Source organism: Spinacia oleracea, chromosome 5, assembly GCF_020520425.1.
Source record: "Spinacia oleracea cultivar Varoflay chromosome 5, BTI_SOV_V1, whole genome shotgun sequence".
Lineage (NCBI taxonomy): Eukaryota > Viridiplantae > Streptophyta > Magnoliopsida > Caryophyllales > Amaranthaceae > Spinacia > Spinacia oleracea.
The window spans coordinates 85,581,210-85,589,244 of NC_079491.1; the positions used below are offsets into that span (position 1 = coordinate 85,581,210).

General features: G+C 31.8%; 1 long non-coding RNA gene across 2 annotated transcripts; it reads left to right on the top strand.

Annotated features, from left to right (window-relative positions):
- The first annotated feature begins 2,820 nt into the window (after positions 1-2,820).
- LOC110801817 (uncharacterized) lies at positions 2,821-7,633 on the top strand. 2 transcript variants are annotated; one of them, XR_008920924.1, is made up of 6 exons: positions 2,821-2,905; positions 3,443-3,490; positions 5,326-5,427; positions 5,505-5,630; positions 7,112-7,212; positions 7,342-7,633. It is a non-coding gene; the product is annotated as an uncharacterized lncRNA (long non-coding RNA). The 2 variants fall into 2 exon arrangements; XR_008920923.1 differs by lacking the exon at positions 2,821-2,905 and having other exon boundaries at positions 3,162-3,490; positions 7,342-7,631.
- Positions 7,634-8,035: the final 402 nt, after the last annotated feature.

Below are 8,035 nucleotides of genomic sequence, written 5' to 3' on the forward strand. Positions count from 1 at the left end.
CATCGCTGCCCACACGCGTCTTGCTCGTCGCTCGTGCCTTGCATCGTCGCCCTCGCCCATCGTATAGCACATACGGCACACACGCACAGGCTCCCTTGCCTCGTGTGCGCGCCATGCGCTATGTTGCTCGCTGCATTCGTACCGCACGGGCGACGAGCTCCCTTGCTCGTCGTCGCGTGCCCGCACTATACAACACCCATTAAGGGTAACACGTAGCGTCCATTGCTTTGTGCGTGCAAGTTTTATGAGCGAATTGCATAAAAATTAACACTTTTATTTTCAAAATTAATGACAAATTAATAAATCATATTAATTTCATAATTTTAGGGCGAAAATCGAAAATTTATTAATTAAATAATTTCCGATTAACATGGATTCAAATCTAGGTCATAAAAATTTAAAATTTAACACAAATTAACAATTTTATGGTGGTTTTTAATCATAGGTATCTAATTAAATTATTAATTAATCATGAAAATCAAATCAATTCTAAATTATTCGAATTTCAACAAATTAATCATAATTACAAATTAGATTGCATAATTAACAAGGCTAGGCATTCAAACTTGTTAAACATATACAGTAGGTCAATCAAAAATTCAAGATTTATGAACAAGAATCGCAAATATTTAATTTAACATCTTAAATTTACAAACTTTTGCATTCGAAAAACTAAAACCTCCAAAAATTCATAGTTAGGCTTCGAATTTGGGTATTCTGGGTTCGGCCGAAAAAATTTAGAATGCCTTTTACATGCGGAATTGACACAAAAATCACTCGATTTGGATGAGTAACGAAGAAACTACCGAAAAACTGCGTACATATAATTAAATAAACACAATTTGCAATTAATTAACAATTACGAAAATTAATCACCCCTTTTAATTCTTGCAAATTTGTAATATTTAAACATGTTTATGCAATTTAGATTATGAAAATAATAAGAGGCTCGTGATACCACTGTTAGGTTATGATTCATATGACAAAACATAAATCATGCGGAAAAACCATAAATCCAGGAAAGCATATTATTTACACATAATCATTTAACATCTCTATTCTATAAGTGAAGAGCTGAGGGGGTTTTCGGTAATAACACTTTTGGTGTCCCCAATTAAAAAGACTAAAATAGCCTCTAACATTTCACAATTACATACGTAGTATTACTTTAAATCTGAATATTTATTATTTTAAGAAAACTAATTAATTACTGATTTTTGAAACTGAAAATCAAAACAATCAAGAAAGCTTTAAGAGTGCCTAAATTTTGGGCTAATTAACCCAGCAATTCACGCATATATCATGCATAAACCCAACAAGGAAATAATTCACGCATAAACCCAGCAATTACCCAGCAGTTCACGCATATATGTGATTTAAATTAGGAAACCCAGCAATTCACAAATCTTTAGTCAAACCATTGTAATATTCTTACCGTTAGTTTAGCCTTAGAATGCAAATAAACTCCTGAATTAGTGGAGTAAGTTACGCACATCAAGGCTGTAAATTAGCTTTGTCCTATTGTATATATTGCAAAGCAGAAGGCAAAGCAATTACGAACCACAACCAACAATCTAAATAAAATTCACAACACCTCATTCAAAAAAAAAAACTTAAAGCCACACCAAATATTGGTAAAATTAGTACAATGAAAAATCAAATTCAAAGCTAAACAAATCAGTCCAAATTAGAAGAAATATCAGTATGAATAGTAAGGCTCCCATCAGAGCGCAAAAGAACGTAAGCAGAAAAATCTCCACCACCACAACGGCGACGATGGCATCGGCGTCAACGGAAGTAGCAGCCGGAAAGCCACTGCAAGGGGAAGAAAATCACCATCTTTGTTCGAACATACGACTTGCGCATCACCGATGTTAAATACCCCATCACAATTTAAGGACAAATTAATATCCACCAAGATACAGAAGATCAAAAGAATTGGTACATCTCCGTCCAGATCTGGAGATTTGAACCACATACGAAAACTCGGGTAGGATAGAAATTCAGAGATGTGGGTAGTTTTGCCATTTTTGCAGATGTAATCATGTATATTGAGTGGAAATTATAGGGAGGAAGAGAGAGAATGAGTGAGTAACTATGGTTTGGTGGTTTAGTTTTGTGGTTCTTTTAGGAAATTGGTGGTTTAGTTTTGTGGTTCTTTTAGGAAATGAGAGAGACGTGGTAAGCAGAGTTGAGTTGTTGACCATACAGTTGTGAGGCAATTACCGGTAATTGGTTTCCATTTCTTCAAGTCAATTCTCATTTTTTATTTTTATCTTTACTTTGTGGTAAAGATCAGTATCCAATAAAATAACTTCCTGGCTTTTTGATTTTTTTTTAATTTAATGATAATGATATTATTGTCTGTATTGTATTATGGTGAAAACTTCATCCATGTGTTTATTTAGCTTTCTAAGCTTTTCTTCCTATAAGGCAAAGAGTAACAATGTAGTATCTCTATTATATAAGCCAGCTCCTGAGGGCTTTTAAGTAAATTAACTTTTCGTGTCCCCAAAGAAATTTACAATAACACTTCACACTTTCACCCAGCTACAAGTACGTTGTATAAACAGATTTTGTAATTTTGAAAACTGAGCTACATCCCTCTAATCTCTCGCCCAAATCAGGAAAGGGATTTAAAAATCCCTATAATCTCTCCCTTTAACCTCTCAGCTCACGTCATTAAAGAAAAATAACCAAATAAAATTACAAATTGATTACAGTTTCCAAAACAAAATCCCTACAATCTCTCACCTCTCACGTCAGGGACAAAAATCAAACAAAATTATAAATTGATTACATTTTCTAAAACTACTAATTATCTTTTTTATCATTCATCAAATCACTGTAAACTGAGTTCCATTAGAGAGTTCGTTGATAGCAAGCTCCACCACCGCCAATACAGGTAAGTACACTCTTCTCATTGATTCATGCACAAAATAAAAACAAAATTTTGTGTTAATGGAAATATTCGACTGAAAAATATATGACTTGCATCGATTTGTAATTTTATAGAGAAAACGGGTCATTGCAACCTAATTGATTATTCATTATTTTTTTTGCAGATGAAATTGGTTATTGCAATGAAATTGATTATTAATTAATTTTTAATTATTCATGAAATGTGAAATAAAAAATGGTTTTTGCAGATTTTAAGTTCGGTTTTTAATTAATTATTTCAGATTTTTATTCATGCTTTTAGCTTTTTCTTAACACCATCTGATTAAATGTCCATATCACTCAAACAAAATTATAAATTGATTACAAAATTTATAAATTGATTACCAACATCTGATTAAATGTCCACATCCGTCAAACCAATTTATAAATTTATGATATTGTTTATAATCAATTTACCAATTTTCAGAGTGCTTAATTTAATTTGACAGATTATAATTTGATTAAAATCATGAAAATCTGAAATAAATAATGGTTTTTGCAGGTTTTACGATTTGAAGTTCACCACGCATACAATTACCAATGACACAAGGTATATTCCCCATCAATCTCTTAAACAAAAAATAAATAGTAATATGTATGCTTCTGTTGATTTTAATTAATTATTACAGATTTTACATCATGCTTTTCATTAAATAAGATGTTGTATGATTTTAATCTCTAATTTCAGATTCTATTAGTTTATAAAAGAAAGAGAGAAAAAAACCCACCTTTTTTTTATCGTCAGCAGTTGCAGCAACAGAGTCCATCCATCCCAATATGATCGAAACCCAAAATTCGATTTCCTGGAAATGCATATACAATAACCCAGATAACCCACACAAAATTAACCCAAAAAAAAGTTACATTAAAAAGTATACGCAGACACCAATAAACCCTTTTATTATTGTAATTACCCTATTGAATGCCAATTGAGAAAAATCACCAAAATAAACAAAGGAAAATAAATTAAGGTTTCAAGAGGGATTCACCAAACTAAATGAAGGTTTCAAGAGGAAAACATGGGTTTCAAGTTAATTGTTACACTCAACAGCAACCAAGATTAGCTTAGATAAATGAATTATCTAAAACTCCACTCTTGGCCTTTATTTACCGGAATAGAGATAAATAGAGTAAACGAGAAGATTGAATTATCACACCTCACAGTCCTTGGCCTTTATTTACCGGAATAGAGATAAATAGAGTAAACGAAAAGGCCTTATCCTTACCCTTTTATGCGAGCCTTCAACCCAATATTTGTTAGGATGTAGGTCTCAATTTACCGGTTTTTGTGACATATTACATCAGTGTCCTGAAAACATCAAACACGAAAATATTAGAACCGGAAACTTCTCAAAGCAATAGCCAATGCAAATCAATTTTATCCATTTATGGAGACAACTTGCTTTCTAACAAACTACAAATCAAATTGTAGAGTACTTGGAGAGCTCACTAATAGAAACCATAAGCTCCAAGAGTTTACAACAATATCTCATCGTATTTCCACTAAAAAAATGAGTTATTGTAACAATTAGCACATAAATAAATAAGACATTAATATCCACATTCCTTCTAATTAATTAAACAAAATTTATACCCAATGTTAGAAACTTCTGCAACACAGTGCCTGATAAAGGTTCTTTTGTTTATCATACATACATACAAATACAAAGACATGAGCAAGAAACAATTGAAAAAAATTAAGCAAACCCATAATTCTTTCTGATAACTTATACACCCCTTAACCTTTAACAACTTCCATTGACAAAAACAACACTTCGTACATCATAATTGGAAAAAATCCTCAATTACATTCAAGAGTTAAGTTCGTCTTAGGCGGCTGAGAACTACACAATTGGAAAATGCAGTCTTGATCAACCAACATTCACTCACGCGCACACAAAAATTGAATGAGTTGATATATTCTTCATCATTCTTTCTCCTTAAAACCCATAATTTTAAGCAAACCCATAATTATGAAAAAATTAGCGTCTATTCTGACAAAAAGAACGGAACTTTTAGAAGACCGAAACTTAAACAGTTTTGATTTACACAAGCTAGCTATAAGTCTATATCCAATAATATTTTTTTTTCAAAACTTATGATTACTTAAACTTATGAGAAGCCCCATGACATGGTGATTCAAGGTGCTACGTTAATTGTATTACATCCTATCCTTCTCGCTGTCCACCCAGCTAACATTTATAACTCTTAAATTATGTCAAATATATAACAGAAAGATGAATCCTTACGAACACTAAGCCGGTAGTCAAGTATAAGAAAAATTGTGTGTTACCGTGCGATTGCAACTCTCTTTTATGCTGATTATATAGTCTTTTGAACAGATGTTCCACAATATTGATCTCTAACATCACATGTTCATTTCAGTTTCATCCCGGGAAGAATGTTGGAATTGGCAAGGACCATACAATCTTTGCTCTAATTGATGGATTAGTGAAATTTGAGAAGTATGGTCCTGACAAGAAAAAGGTTAGTTCTTAGCAATTTTTTTGGGTATGATTTAATCATTTAAAACATTCACACAATTGACATCAAAGTTATGCCAGGTGAGTGTTTATCCACGAGAAATACAGCCTGAAAACCCCAACAGCTACAAAGCAAGAAGAGAAGGATATTCTTTTCAATCACAGCTAATCCTGGCATCTGATGCCACTGATAATGCTGATGAAAGTGTAACCTGCTGATAACCAAGTTTTTTTTGAAAAGATTTGCATTCTACTTCCCTCTTTTTGGCTTGGTTTTCCATCTATCTTTTATAATTAAGTTTTTCACCTCCTTTAAAGTTTACTTCCAAAGTCTATGTAGATCATTTGCACCAAAAGCGAATCTGTACTATTTGTGATATATAGCTAGCTAAAATTAGTGAAAACAATCCTTAAACTAAACCCTAAATAACCAACAATTTTCACAAACCAGTAATTTTCACAAACCAGTAATTTTCTCAAACAAACCCTATGAAAACCCAATAATTTTACCAAACACTTAAAGATAATGAGTATACACCATGAAACAATCGAAAAAAAAACATATAAAATCAAATGCAAAGTATTTCTGCTCACCATATATGCTAAAGCGTGCGAGATCCAAGGGTTTCTAATCGCCATTTTTTGTTCCTCATTAGTTGATTGAACTTGATAAAAGCCAGAATTAATTAAATTACTTTTATGAGTTTTCTCCAAATTTGGAAAATTGAGTTTGATTTTTTCTGTGGTTTCCAACAAATCGAGAAAATATGAAGTGAAAGAGAAGAGGGAAAGGAGGGAGACGATCCAGAAGTTGATCCAGAAATTGAGAGAGGGAAAAGAGAGAGACGATCCAGAAAATGGATGCAGGAAATGAGAGAGAAAGGAGATAGACGATAGGAGATAAAGAGATGAGAGAGAGAAGGACAAACGGGAGATAAGAAAGAGGGATCCAGAAAGAACCATTTGTGAATAAAAGGTATTTGAAAAAAAAAATCCAATTAATTATATTCAATTTAAAATAAATTAAAGTTATTTCTTTTGGTGACAAACATAATGAGAAAATCTCTAATCATTCTACATTAATTTAAAGCCTTTTAAATAAAATCTATTTTAATTTAAATAAAATCTTAAAATAATAATTTTTAAAAATTAAGTTACGAAAAAATTTAATTATCCAGTTCCAATTTATCGTCATTTTTTTAAAAATTTATGAGTTTGTTACTGATTTAGAAAAAAAGATATTAAAAGTAGAAAATGTAGGGTATCAAAATAAAATATTTAATTTATTAAAGAATTAAAATTTCGTTTTAGCGGAAAAGAAAAACAAAAGGCATCAAAATAAAATATTTAATTTATTACATAATGAAAACTTTCGTTTTAGCGGAAAAGAAAAACAAAAGGAATCAAAATAAAATATACATTTTATTTTATATTTTAACTTAAAGCTTCCGTTTTAGTGGAAAAGAAAATACTTGATTTTAATCTAAATAAAACCATAAAATAATCTTTTTAAAACAAATTAATTAGTGACTAAGTTACATTATCTACTCTCCAATATAAGTCGTACAAAATTGTGGTGTTTAATTTACGAGTTTGTTACTGATTTTGATAGGGATATTATGATAGAGTCAGTAATTGGTCAATTGAGTTATATCAAAGATAATGTCGGTTATTATGACCCACTGCAGTATCCGCTACTGTTTCCTTATGGTTCTTACGGCGGTATTTAAACAGAAGTTCGACTGGTAAAATGTTGACATGCCGAGAATTCTATGCATACACATTTCAGGTGCATATTTCTAATAACTATTTTTGTCCGTCTTATCCTTAAAATCTTATACTTATATCTTTCTGACCAAAACAAGTATTTTGTGTTATTGATGCGACAACATCTTGATTATCTAACCTTGACGGGCAGTTGTCTACTCCAACAATTTGTTGTCGATAACTGTGTCAAAAGGCAAGCGAATAACTTGAGGTGGATTGCACTCAACCAAGATAAGATACGTGCTAATTTATACAAGGGTTTAGAGAATTCTTTAAATGTTGGAGAGCATAACTGAGATTCTGATTTTTCGTTGAGATATGTTAGTTGTAACAAAATAATTTTAACTTTAATTCATACTTTCACACGCATCGGGTGCATATAAGACTAGGATTTGATAATGTTGTGTATGTTTTTTATATTGTGCTAATATTTTTTTTTCAAAACTTTTCAACCATGCGTTTGTAATGAAATCTTCCAATAGGTATTAAACTATTGGTTAAAAATACTTTTCTGAAAAAAAATATAGAGATAGTTATTCTACGATAATAAAACTTGATTTATTAAGTTGGTTTATATGCATTCTAAAATTCACGCACGCATCGCGTGCATAAAATACTAGTAGTTTAGATGCATACACTTCGTTGCGTTCCCTCCCTAGCTGCGCCCGAACCGAACAAGAACAAGTCTTTAGGACTCCAAGTGTCGTCCCTCCGTAGATAGTCCACAGTACGTCCGGATCCGCCTCAAGATTGACCAACTAGAATCGCCCTTAAGGTTACTAGGAATTTTCGGCTACTGTGTAGCAAGTGTATGGCTGAATTTTTCTTTCAAAAACTTACCTTTA